We start from the raw sequence: 14,522 nt of genomic DNA, 5'->3' as shown, positions 1-14,522 counted from the left end.
TTGTCGTGGAGTTATTGTCAAACCTGACGTTACCGTGCCAAAGCCAAATCCTGCTTTGTAGTACAGGCACACACACGCACATACACACAAACACATATAAAGAAAGTTTTTATATTATTGTAAAGGCTTTATTGAAATTGCCAGTCTTTTATTTTAAAAAGCATGTACAAGTTGTATGGAATCTAATACTTTTGTTGTGAAAAGTAACTCAGTACTTTTATTGCAGTGCTGCCCTGAAACTCAAGTATTTCCATTTCCTGCTTCTTTATACTTTTACTTCACAACTTTTCAGAGGGAAATATTTCACTGTTTTACTACATTTATTTCACAGCTACAGTTACTTTTCAGATTAAGATTTGAAATAAAAACCCAATGAGTCTGTTCTGCATGATCAGCACTTTTACTTTTGACAGTTGAAGCATATTTTACTGATTACAGCCGTGTACTTTTACTGAAGTGAAATTAGAAAGCAGGATTTTTAGATAGTGTCAGATAAAACCAGTGGATCTCAGTCTGTCTGTGTGTCAGTGAATGGAAATGCTCGTCCCTGGATCCTGTGTGTGCTGCTCTGCACTTCACTGCAGCTTCATGACCCCATCTAGTGGACTGACAGTGGCAGTACAGTACAGTAGCTGATGGCAGCTTCCTCTGCCTCACACTGCTGTCTGACTGCATTCAGCTGACACTGATATGAAAGAGGAAAGAAGAGCTAATCAGTGGAGGAGCAGCTGATATTTCTACAGGACAGATGATGGAGAGGATGATTTCAGTTGATGTACAGATGAATGATTTGTGTTTTCTCTCCAGATGAAGGTAGAAAGTGTGTGTGAGCTGATGTGGATGTGAATTCAGCATCATGAATCAGTGTGAGGACAGAGAGGAGGGAGTCCCTCCCCCTAAAAGCAGTCTGTGTGGGTACCATGAGATCCAGACCAAAGCTCAGAGGTGAGATGAGGATCTCTAACTGTCCATGACTCTTCTCCATGTCAGAGCTCAGCACTCACATCACTGCACCATCATTATTCACACTCAAAGCTCTGTGTGTGTTGTTTTGAAGGCCAGAGCAGCAGCACACACCAGACTCTGCTGGACCTGGACCTGAACATGGACCCGAGCCCAGCTGTGTGTCCATGAAGAGTGACAGGTCAATCCGTGGTCTCATTAGCTTTAAAAGACAGCCTCCCTCTGCTGCAAAAAAGTGAGCTGCAACTGACTACATGCTTTCTTCTTTACTATGAGAACACTGTATGAATAACAGGTGTGTTGTCCCTGCCCCCATGTCCCTGATGGTCTTAATCTCTGTGTTCACCAGGATCCATCAGAGACCAGACTTCCCTGTACCTGAGCCCAGCTGTGTGTCCATGAAGAGTGACAGGTCAATGCGTGGCCTCATTACTTTCAAAAGAAAGTCTCCCTCTGCTGCAAAGAAATGAGCTGCAGCTGAGTTTAAAATGTATCAGACAGCTGTCCTGTATAACTGGTCTTCTATGAAAGATGAAGTGATTGTGTTTTGTCTCCAGGCTTCATGAATGACACAGTATATGAACATGATCAGGCTGAAACACAGGCTTTAGTGGCAAAGTTGATGTTTCTCTTTTCAAGAAAAGCACTTCTTATGTTCTTATATGTGTCATTCAGATCAGAACTAAAACTCCCTGTAACTCAGCACCTATCCAGTTCCAGTGTTTGTGTTAGTGTCCTGTAGCAGAGGTGAGACTTCTGTCAAACCCAGTGTGAGTCCTTAAAACTCATCATTTAAAAGGTGGACTTGTTGTGATGACTCTAGGTCATGAGGTACAGAATTGATTGCTTGTTTCCTCTCATTGAGAATGTCACAGCACAGTAGTGTTTGCTTTAATCAGGACAGTCACCTCAGAACATAAAAGCAGCTGTTGTTTGTGTACAAAGCATAAAACGCTCACAGATGCTGCAAACATAATGTGAGCTAATTCTTCATGATTCCTCCACAGAGTGGACCAGGAGAGCTCAGAGGTTCCCAGTGCTCAGTCTGCCCAGCAGCATCAAACACACCTGGACTCCATATTTATGGTCTGTACATGGACAACAACTACTTTGACATCTGTTGTGTTGACAATAATCTCCATGCTGCACTTTTTAGCGCAGTGGATTATCAGTGTGTCCAACATGGATCTGATGTTTGGCTCCATGGTTTTACTTTGATTGTGTCATTCATATAGTTTTCTGTTCCAGCTGCTGGAGGAGAACATTGTCACTTTTGTGAAGAAGGAGCTGAAGAAGATCCAGAAGGTTGTGAGTCCAGATTACCCAGAATCCTCAGAGAGTCAGAGGGAGGATGAGGAGGTGTTGGACGGTGAGGATGAAGAGCAGAGGAGGAGCAGCAGAGAGGCTTTTGTGAAGATCACAGTGAACTTCCTGAGGAGAATGAAGCAGGAGGAGCTGGCTGACTGTCTGCACAGCAGTAAGAGGATTTCTCTAAAGATTCAACATGATGGACAAATGGGACATTTACTAATGTCTCAAGCAGTGGCTGTTCTCCATTTAATTACTCCCTGGGTAAAAGCCCTAAACCTAACTGTTCAGGAATTATAGGCCTGTATTTATAATACGTCCGTTCCATTTGGGAGAGACCCAGAGGTGAACTGTCCCCCACGCCCCCTCTCCCTTTTCTGCTCTTCACATAGCTTCTGAGCATGGCACCTTCTCAGCAAGCAGGGGCGCCTACAGCTGCAAGGGGGGTCTAGTTGTCAATTCCCCACACAGTAATATAATAGTAATAAGAAAAAACGCTTATCGTCGCTGCTGATTTTTTTTTTTTTCACGTGTCATGTGATGCCGCCCCGAGTATCTGCCCAGTTTGCCAGTGCCAAAAACCGCCACTGGTCTCAAGAGGGAAATATGTTCATGTGTGTTCTTTAGGGGATGAACATGTCATGTTTTCTTTATGAATCAGTCATTGGTGTTGTTTCTTGTTTGTTCATTCAGGACATGTTGCTGCAGTTTGTCAACATAAACTTAAATCTACTCTGAAGAAGAAGTTCCAGTGTGTGTTTGAGGGAATCTCTAAAGCAGGAAACCCAACCCTTCTGAATCAGATCTACACAGAGCTCTACATCACAGAGGGAGGGACTGGAGAGGTCAATGATGAACATGAGGTCAGACAGATTGAAACTGCATCCAGGAAACCAGCCAGACCAGAAACAAGCATCAGACAAGAAGACATCTTTAAAGCCTCACCTGGAAGAGATGGACCAATCAGAACAGTGATGACAAAGGGAGTGGCTGGCATTGGGAAAACAGTCTTAACACAGAAGTTGACTCTGGACTGGGCTGAAGACAAAGCCAACCAGGACATACACTTCACATTTCCATTCACGTTCAGAGAGCTGAATGTGCTGAAAGAGAAAAAGTTCAGCTTGGTGGAACTTGTTCATCACTTCTTCACTGAAACCAAAGAAGCAGGACTCTGCAGGTTTGAAGAGGTCCAGGTTCTGTTCATCTTTGACGGTCTGGATGAGTGTCGACTTCCTCTGGACTTCCACAACACTGAGATCCTGACTGATGTTACAGAGTCCACCTCAGTGGATGTGCTGCTGACAAACCTCATCAGGGGGAAACTGCTTCCCTCTGCTCGCCTCTGGATAACCACACGACCTGCAGCAGCCAATCAGATCCCTCCTGAGTGTGTTGACATGGTGACAGAGGTCAGAGGCTTCACTGACCCACAGAAGGAGGAGTACTTCAGGAAGAGGTTCAGAGAGCAGGAGCAGGCCAGAAGGATCATCTCCCACATCAAGACTTCACGAAGCCTCCACATCATGTGCCACATCCCGGTCTTCTGCTGGATCACTGCTACAGTTCTGGAGGATGTGTTGAAAACCAGAGAGGGAGGAGGGCTGCCCAAGACCCTGACTGAGATGTACATCCACTTCCTGGTGGTTCAGTCCAAACTGAAGAACGTTAAGTATGATGGAGGAGCTGAGACAGATCCACACTGGAGTCCAGAGACAAGGATGATGATTGAGTCTCTGGGAAAACTGGCTTTTGAGCAGCTGCAGAAAGGAAACCTGATCTTCTATGAATCAGACCTGACAGAGTGTGGCATCGATATCAGAGCAGCCTCAGTGTACTCAGGAGTGTTCACACAGGTCTTTAAAGAGGAGAGAGGACTGTACCAGAACAAGGTGTTCTGCTTCGTCCATCTGAGTCTTCAGGAGTTTCTGGCTGCTCTTCATGTCCATCTGACCTTCATCAAGTCTGGAGTCAATCTGCTGTCAGAAGAACAATCAACCTCCAACAGGTCTAAACTCTTCAGATACAAACCTGATCTAACACAGCTCTACCAGTGTGCTGTGGACAAGGCCTTACAGAGTCCAAATGGACACCTGGACTTGTTCCTCCGCTTCCTCCTGGGTCTTTCACTGCAGACCAATCAGACTCTCCTACGAGGTCTGCTGACACAGACAGGAAGTGGCTCACAGACCAATCAGGAAACAGTCCAGTACATCAAGAAGAAGATTGAAGTGACTCCCTCTGCAGAGCAAAGCATCAACCTGTTCCACTGTCTAAATGAACTGAATGATCATTCTTTAGTGGAGCAGATCCAAGAGTCCCTGAGTTCAGGACGTCTCTCCACAGATGAACTGTCTCCTGCTCAATGGTCAGCTCTGCTCTTCATCTTACTGTCATCAGAAAAAGATCTGGACGTGTTTGACCTGGAGAAATACTCTGCTTCAGAGGAGGCTCTTCTGAAACTGCTGCCAGTTGTCAAAGCCTCTAACAAAGCTCTGTGAGTGTATAGATAGTTGGATTTACTCATCATTATATAAAGACTCTGCTATTTTATTCAGCAGGAGGGAAAATAAATTCCTCTCTTCTTTAATTCCAGACTGAGCAGCTGTAACCTCTCAGAGAGAAGCTGCAGAGCAAACTGAGAGTTTTGTTCCTTTGATTGTCCTTTCAACACAAATGTTATTTAACTTTTTCTTCATTGTTTCCTCTTCAGACTGAGCAGCTGTAACCTCTCAGAGAGAAGCTGTGAAGCTCTGTCCTCAGTTCTCAGCTCCCAGTCCTCTAGTCTGAGACACCTGGACCTGAATAACAATGACCTGCAAGATTCAGGGGTGAAGCTTCTGTCTGCTGGACTGAAGAGTCCACACTGTACCCTGGAGACTCTCAGGTCAGATCAAGTTCCAACTTTTTTGAAATGACTGCTGATATTGTCAGTGATGAGTCCATCAATGCTGACTTTAGAGAGGCCCATAATGATTTTCACACTTTATACAATCTTTGAGTTTTTCTATTTTGTTTTTATTCAGCTTCATATTCTTTAGAGCTCTTCCTCTAGATGTTCACTAATGAAATATCACTACGTTATCCCACGTTTTAGCTTCTCCTCTCATGATAAACCCAGACACTGAAGAGGATTTTAGTCAGTCAGCTTCTGAATGATCAGCTGCTCTGCAGTGGAGAGGACAGGTAGCCATGCTAATGCTAATGCTAATGCTAGGTGAGCGGTTCAGAGTTTCTAATGAGAAGTGAATTTACTGAGGAGTCAGTCTGTTTTTTAACTGCAGAGCAAAGTCACATGGTCAGTGTGTGAGTCAACAAGTAAACAGATGTAACCATGGTAACTGAACACTACAATGATGGAAACAGCTTGAGCTTCAGAATGCTCAGACTCAGAAATCATGACAGATTTTATAGACTAAATCTAAAACCTGGTAAATGGCTGCGTTTATATAGACTTTTACCCACAGCTCTTTACATGCTGCCTCTCATTCACCCATTCACACACACTGATGGCAGCCAGCTACCATACAAGGTGCTGGTCTGGCCATCAGGGCTGATTTGAGGTTGAGGTTTTTAGCCTAAGGACACTTGACACTTTCCTTCCTGCTGCTGTCAGACTCTATAATGAGCATTGTTAACACACAAACTTGATTACAATTCCATGCAACAATCAGTGTAATATCTATGTGCAATAACCCAATTATTAGTGAGCAATATTTATTGTGTACGAAAGTCATTCAACTCAACAACCTCCATCTCATATTTATTTATTTATTTATGCATGTATGTATGTATATTTTATTTTTTACAGCAGCTATTTTCTTAGTTTAGTATCTTTATTAGTTATTCTACTGTCTGAATAGTGTTTATTTAGTCTTGTTCTGGCCATATTGGTCTTCCTTATATTCTACTTTCACTTACTGTACTGTACCCTTGCTGTTGCTAAATGCAATTTCCCCACTGAGGGACTAATAAAGTATTTTCTTATCTTATCTTATCTTGTCTTATCTTATCTTATCTTGTCTTGTCTTGTCTTGTCTTATCTTGATGTTGAGGAGAGCTGTGATTAATGGACAAACCTCTCTACCTGCTGAGACACAACTACCCTGTACTTACAACTAATAAACAATTTTATCAGAGGATTCAAACTAAATCAAATCAGGTACCAACATTAACACAGTTACAGTCAAGACCTGAAGTATTTGGACAGTTATTGTTCTTCAGACTCTGAGCTTCAGCACATTGAATCTGAATTAAAATAATGGATCCTACATTAAAGAGCCAAGTCTCAGCTTTAATTTGTGCAGGTTGACATCAGTATACAAAGAACTGTGTGGGAGATAAGTGAATGTGCTGAGAGCCTGAGGGTCATAACATGTCCAATGTCCAAATACTACAGCCTTGACTGTACATGTCTGTTTAATACTGATTGTGTCATATTTAACCGTCATGTCTCCAATGTGTTGAGACATGAGCAAACTGAGAGTTTGTTCCTTTTATAGTCCTTTCAACACAAATGTTATTTGGCTTTTTCTTCATTGTTTCCTCTTCAGACTGAGCAGCTGTAACTTCTCAGAAAGAAGCTGTGAAGCTCTGTCCTCAGTTCTCAGCTCCCAGTCCTCCAGTCTGAGAGACCTGGACCTGAGTAACAATGACCTGCATGATTCAGGAGTGAAGCTTCTGTCTGCTGGACTGAAGGGTCCACACTGTACCCTGGAGACTCTCAGGTCAGGATCCATCAACCTGTTTAGCTGATGATTTGCTCATATCTTATTTACATCAGTGGATGAACAGCCAACTTGTGTAGGATTGTTCAAAGTAAAATTTACTAAAGTTCAGCAGAACTTTCTAGACTCAGACAATTATTCATCATTTTCATTTTCTCTTGTTTTTGCTTCAGTTGTTGATTTTTTTTTAATCCTATAGATGATGTTTAAGGAATTTGTCTTAAACACATTGAACCTGGACCAGAACCAAAAACAAATAAAAAAATATGAACAAAAAAGAACAACAAAACAGACCAGCAGGTATTGACAGAGGGTTCCTGTGTGATGTTGTGTGTGTCTGCAGGCTGTCAGGATGTCTGATCACAGAGGAAGGCTGTGCTTCTCTGGCCTTAGCTCTGAGCTCCAACAACTCCATTCTGAGAGAGCTGGACCTGAGCTACAATCATCCAGGAGACTCAGGAGTGAAGCTGCTGTCTGCTGGACTGAAGGATCCACACTGGAGACTGGACACCCTCAGGTATGGAGAGGCCTGCTGCAGCCACAGACAGTGTGTGATAGAGGAGGGAGAACTGGAAACATTTTGAACTGCTCCTGAACCAACAGAGCCGCTTTGAGCACTCAGGGTGCTTTCACCACAACAACCCCAAAGACTTTAGATACCTGTTCAGTGCTGACACACTAATAATAACATCCCAACAATAATAAGACCATCTACACTGCTCAGAGACATTCATCTGTCAGTGTCTCAGACCAAGGAGGAAATGAAATCAAGTCTCTGATCATGTCTCTGTCTTCTAAAATATCCATGATCAATAATCAGCTGAACCTCTCTGAGATCCTGATCTTGTCATTCTGAGATCTTTTGTTGTGTCTGACACCAAAAGTGATATCAAATGGAGAAGACAAATGATGAAATCTTTCCTCCATGTCACCTCCCTGCTCCGTATCATTCCAAGATAAGGCCTCCAGGTCCTTTGTCTCTTTGCTGAATGAACAGAATAATAAAAGCATCTGTGTATGAGAGCCATGTAATGTATGCATGCTGAAAGAGAACGTGCTGGTCTGACCCCCCTCCTCCTTTCAGGGTGGAGCCTGGTGGAGTCCGATGGTTGAGACCAGGTCTGAGGAAGTGTAAGTGTGGTTTTCATTTGATTCCTGAAAACAAAGCAGCTCACATTCAACCATCTTCAAATTGTCAATCAATGATCAGGTGATAGATCAATAACTGCAGCTGTGTTGTGTCTTCTTCTCTCCATCAGATTTCTGTGAACTCACCTTCAACACAAACACAGTAAACAGAAAGATCAAACTGTCTGACAACAACAGGAAGGTGACACATGTGAAGGAGGATCAGTCATATCCTGATCATCCAGACAGATTTCACCCATGGCCTCAGCTACTGTGTAGTAATGGTCTGACTGGTCGCTGTTACTGGGAGGTCGAGTGGAGAGGAGGAGTTGAAATGTCAGTGAGTTATAAAGGAATCAGAAGGAAAGGAGGCAGAGAAAACTGTGTGTTTGGAAGGAACGATCAGTCCTGGAGTCTGAGCTGCTCTGATGGTGGTTACTCTGTTTGGCACAATGACACAGTAACACTTGTCTCCTCCTCCTCCTCCTCCTCCTTTTCTTCATCTTCCTCTGTCTCTGACAGAGTAGCAATGTACGTGGATTGTCCTGCTGGCTCTCTGTCCTTCTACAGAGTCTCCTCTGACTCACTGATCCACCTCTACACCTTCAACACCACATTCACTGAACCTCTGTATCCTGGGTTTGGGTTGGGATTCTTGTGGTCTGGTTCCTCTGTGTCTCTGTGTAGAGTGTAGCAGAGAGAGTCTCCTCCTGTTAGAGAAACTCTCTCACTGTTGAACAGATAGTTCAGTCTGTACATGCCTGTCTCTTTCACTCACACACACCTTTTCAGATTCATATATTAAAGCAGTTTATTTGTTAAACTCTTCTAAATGATTCCTTGTAAACTTCTTCCTCTTCCAGTCCTTTAAAGATGGAAGCTACGATTATTACAGGAGAAAAATGCTGCTGACTTTTACTTTTTTAAGATTCTAATCATGATCTTGTCCTTTCACATTAAAAGCATCATTGTGAACATCAGTGTTTTGTCTTTCACTGAATCTTTGGACAACTGAGCTGATTCAGTTCAAACTAAAATGCTGCCACAGTTTATCTGAAAGATCTGAGAATAAACAAAGAAACTTGTCAAACTGTTTTTCAGAGGTTCACAGAGTTAGAAAGCTCCTGACTACTCTGAAGAGTTTGAGCCTCGATTCTTTGAATTTTAAGTCAACTTAAAAAAAAGACTCAGAAAAGATGAGAGTGAAAACCAGCAGCTGAAATTTGACCAAAACAAGAAGCTGTGAAGTTTATTTTAAAAATGTTTTTCAACTTCATCTGTCATTTTTACTATATATACCTCGATTTCACCCCGTTTTTCATGTTTTACAGTGAATCCTCTGGCTGCTAATAATACTTGTGTACTTTTACTGCTGATGCTGTCATTGGTTGTTTTCATTTTCACACTGCATCACATATTTCTGACAGTCCTTTCCCTTGTGATGTTTTCCACGTTGTCACCCTCGTTGTTGTGTTTTTAACAGTGCAGCCTAACTTCCACTTTACAATACATCCTCTGGTTTTAATTTTTAACAAGTTCATTACACTGTTGTAATATTTTACAGTGCATGCCCTGGTTGTAAGTTAATCCAGAGCTCATCTATGACTATCATTGTTTATTGGATATATCCTGCGTCACCTTTGTTGCCATTTTACCAGTGGTGGAGGAAGTACTGGAAGGAAGCTTAGTACTTAAGTAAAAGTACAAACACCCCACAAAAAATATACTCAAGTGAAAGTGGAAGTACTGCATCAAGAATCTTACTTAAGTAAAAGTACTAAGTACTTACTTTTAAATTTACTTTAAAGTATTTTTTAAAGTAAAAGTACTCACGCAATCGGTTGTCTCAGTGTCAGGGCCATTTTATTTTTAAATTACTTTATTGATCCCTGCTGGGGAAATTATTCTCTGCTTAAATACGGCCAAAGATGGCTGTCTGATTCTGAGCTGGAGGGCTCAGACTCAGGCTCAGCCACGTTGGCTCTGGGTCCATGTTGATGTTGCATGTCATTTCTTCTCTCCGGAATCAGGCCAGTCCACCAGCTCGTGCTGCTACCAAATGCGCGCTCTGCCATCATTGGGGTAATAGAGCCACCTGATAGGCTGGCAATGGCAAACAACGCCTCAACGCAATCAGTCTATTTTTTTTTTGTGCAAGATTTCGAGGAAATTATGTTCATAACGTAACGAGTAACGGCAGAAATTGTAGAAATGTAGTGGAGTAGAAAGTAAAGATAATTGCTACAAAATGCAATGGAGTAAAAGCCAAAGTATGCATTATTATTTTTACTTAAGTAAAGTACAGATACATAAAAAAATACTTAAGTACAGTAACGAAGTACAAATACTTTGTTACATTCCACCACTGCATTTTACACAGTGCACAGCCTCCATTAAATTCTTTTACAGCGCATTTCCTGATAATCAATGTTAGAATCTTTTACAGTGCATCTCCTAAATTTACCATTTTACAACGAACCTTTCAGCTGTTATACAAAACTTAAACAACTAAATCATCCAAAAAGGAGAAAAACTTCAGAAGCTCAAGTTCAAAACTTCAAACTTTGAGGTCCTTACTTGGGGTGAACAAATGAAAGTGAATCCAAAGGGAACAGAGGACAAATCCCAGAGGTGACAAAGACAGGGGAACAGGTAACACTGAGGACAGGACAGCAGGTGAACACAGATTCCAGGATGAGAAAAGCAGGTACAAACACAGCAAGAACACAGCAGGAACAGACTTGGACAAAACACTGGTGAACACAGGCTAGGACTCAGACACACTGACAAGGAGACAAGGGAAGAATGAGACTTAAATACAATTAATTGACAACAGGTGACACACATTAGGGCCGGACAGACAATCAGCAAAGGAGGGAAAGAGGAAAAAGACAAGAAGTAGACAGAGGACAGATACACAAGGGCTAGGGCTTCAAAATAAAACAGGAAAAACAAAACCAAAACTCAAGAGACCAAAACAAGAGTAAAATGTTTTAACAAAAACAGTAAACTACTAACAAAACCCAAGAGTCCTCAAGAGTCCAAAAGGTGCTATATAGAGTTTAACAAAAGTCCAAAAAGAGTTGAAAATATCCTCATGCACAGATCCTGCAGTTTTTCATATGTATTCAGTATTGTATTCACTCAGTATTGGCCTGTCTCCATTGGCTGGCACTGGAGTTTAGAATGAAACATGAAATCTTAGTTATCACCTAACACAGTGAAACCACTGAGTACATTTGTGAATAGTTGTCTCCGTTCAGGAAGCAGCCTGACTTCCTCTAGTAAATAATAACAAATAAGGAGCTCTTACATGGACTTATACAGTAAACAATCATCACAATCATTTCAAGTTTCCATCATATTATTCCTGAGATAATATGAAACATTTCCAAATCAACACTTCAGGAGCTTTGGCACCTTCTAGAGGCAGTCAATGGAAAGAAGCTCAGGTGAAGAGCAGATTTCATTGTTGACTCTCTTTAATATCACACTTTGTGAATGTGTTCCTCTTCTGCTCTCAGCTTTCTTACCCTGATCCTCCTCTGTTTAGGGGCCAGGAACCATGGTCAAGCCCTAAATGTTACATGGACACTTTTCTTCATCACTACAGAAGTGTTTATTTTTGTATTAGTTCATGTGTAAAGCTGGAAATACTGCACACACAGCAAATTTTAGCCTCTGGAATAAACTCTGTGTGAGTTAAAATCAGCTCAGTCTGAGTGAACATGTGTGACCATCGAATAGACTCTGTGGCAGAGTTAAAATAACTCTGTTCCTGGAGCTGAATGTTTAACTCTGAAACAGAGTTAACTTGAACTCCTCCTGGTGTTAAAATACTCATCCCTCACTGAGTGTGAATCTAAAATTTTGTTAATTTCAATATAAACTCTTCTCCAGTGTTGACACCAAACACTCAAAATGTGTTTTATTTACACTTTTTAGAATTAAAATTTATTCATTATTATATTATTTAGTTTGATGGGAAAATGAGCACCAAACACCATCCTGTTGATTTTTTGCTTTTATTTGTGCAAATACATTTAAAAATTCAACACATTACACTTTGAATTAATTCCTGTCTTAAAACTGTAAAATTTAACAGCACACAGGCAGCAAATAATGCCAATGAAAAACATTTGTGAAGTTGTATAAAACACTGTAAACAACACATTACTGCATAATAAAATGTCTGCAAATGTATAAAAACTGACACATTTCTCTGTGGTGCATTGTGTAACTTGAGGTAGACGACTACTCACTTTACAGTTCAAGTATAAAACAGTAAGAGAACTCATTAAATTCAGATTAGAAATCAGATTATACAACTCTCTGATACAACATAACATTATGAATCACAACCATATGACATCTGAGCATCAAACCATTTGAAATATCTTAATCTCTCCCTTTCTAGAATCAGTTCACTCTGTGTAGTGTCACTCACTTGGAAAGCATGGAAGTGATCATGGAAACAAGTTTCATGCTCAATCAAAACAAAAACACTTTGATGTTATTTTGCTGAACAATGGTTCATGTTTTCATCAGTACCAGTGCACACAAAGAGTCCAACACGATACTCAGCTCCACAGCATTTCACCCACTGTGTGACACAGACGATGGCTTCACAATCAAGGTGAAGAGATTCAGTTGTATAAAGAACTACAGTATTTGGTTCACCACTCCCCAAAAGCTTGGCTATAACTGAAGCACACACGTCTTTGTTGTGAGTAGAACCTGAAGGAGCTGCTTCAGTATTTTGGAAATGAGATGAAGTATTTCATCAGTTACAGACTGAGAATTGTTTACTGTCTCTGTGTCGTTGTTGAAAGGGATCTGGTTAGACACACTTGTGTTATCAATGGAGCTGTGTATCTTAATGAGACGTCTCCTGAATCCACAATAACTAGAGAGACTTTTACCTGGATACATGGCATGAATTCATTTGAGGTTCCTGAACAAAAGCAACACTGAACCAAAGGATGAATTACAGAGGAAACATCTCAACATTTTGGCTAAATAAGCTACTTATGGTTTGTTTAACAGCTTTGCTCTGAGCTCTTTTACTCTGGGAGTTTCTTCAGTTGTATCAATATTGTACAGAGCTGTCTGCAAAAATGTGTACAGGCTGGAGAGAGCGTCATCATACTTCACACTGAAAACAAAATGTGACTTGAACAGCTCATCAAAAGCACCAAAGGATGTACATGACTGACATGACAGAAGCTTTTTGTCCAAGACAATATAAAAGGTGAAAACCTGGGTCTTTGAAGTTTCTGTGGAAAGAAGATATGGCTGATGGGTTCCTTCAGTGGTCAGGAGATGATCCTCAAGGCTTTGGGATGACTGAAACAAGAGAAATATGTTTACAAAAATGTGTTTCTAAAACTCAGCAACATCTACAGTATTTGGAAGTTTTGACAAACCTTCTGAAATTTTACCAGATGATCCGTTGTCTCTCCGACGCTGATCTTTGTGGGACGCTTTCTTCCAGCTGGTTGTGAAGTGAGAAGATGAAGCAGCACCAGAAGAGAAGCCATGTTGCTGTCCCACTCTGAGGACAGAGTGAAAAGTACTTTTACACTCATTATATATATTAAGTAGTGTGTTTATGATATTGCTCTGTGCATTGTTCTAATGGTTTTACTATGATCTTAAACATATACACATATAACAACTATTAATGGCCCAGTCATTATAAATCTGTGCTGGAGAGCAAAGCAATGTTCAGCCCTCACACTGAATCTTAACTGCAGACTTAAGTGGCCTATTTAGACTCAGAGATGCTTTTGTAAAATAAATCAATAAAAACACAATAAACTGATGACTGTTGGACGACTCACATAACTGCATTACTATTCTGATGATAACTGTACCTGCTTCATCAGCAGTGTCAGATCCTTCATTCAGGGCAGCTTTCAGTTGTTGTTTTAAGAGAGACGTCTCTTTCAGGTTCCTGCCTCCTTGATAACTTTTATCTTTAAAACTGCTGTTCCATTTTTCAAGGAACCTTGAAGCATCCTCTGCTCCAAACATCAGTGAGAAGTCTTGCAAAATCTAAATAAAAAGAGAAAAACAAACATTTTCAAATGTTTAAAATAAACCAATATTTTTACTTGAAAAAATGTGGAAACGTGAGTAATACATCAGCTGACCGCTGTGGGTCATGAAGAATCTGCTGACGGTAGTAGAAGGTTTCTCTCATCCTCTGAAACACTAAGTCAGGATCAGCTGTGTGATAAACATATTTACAACTACACTTAGATCTATGTCGTAAGCAAATACATTTATCTACATATTAATTGCATTTCTTAGGAATTATGTCTAATACATAATGATTAAAATCTAGTTGTATACAAGTTGGAAAACAATTACAATTTTTTGCAAGCACACTGT

Source organism: Toxotes jaculatrix, chromosome 10, assembly GCF_017976425.1.
Source record: "Toxotes jaculatrix isolate fToxJac2 chromosome 10, fToxJac2.pri, whole genome shotgun sequence".
Lineage (NCBI taxonomy): Eukaryota > Metazoa > Chordata > Actinopteri > Toxotidae > Toxotes > Toxotes jaculatrix.
This window is presented reverse-complemented; position numbering follows the sequence as displayed.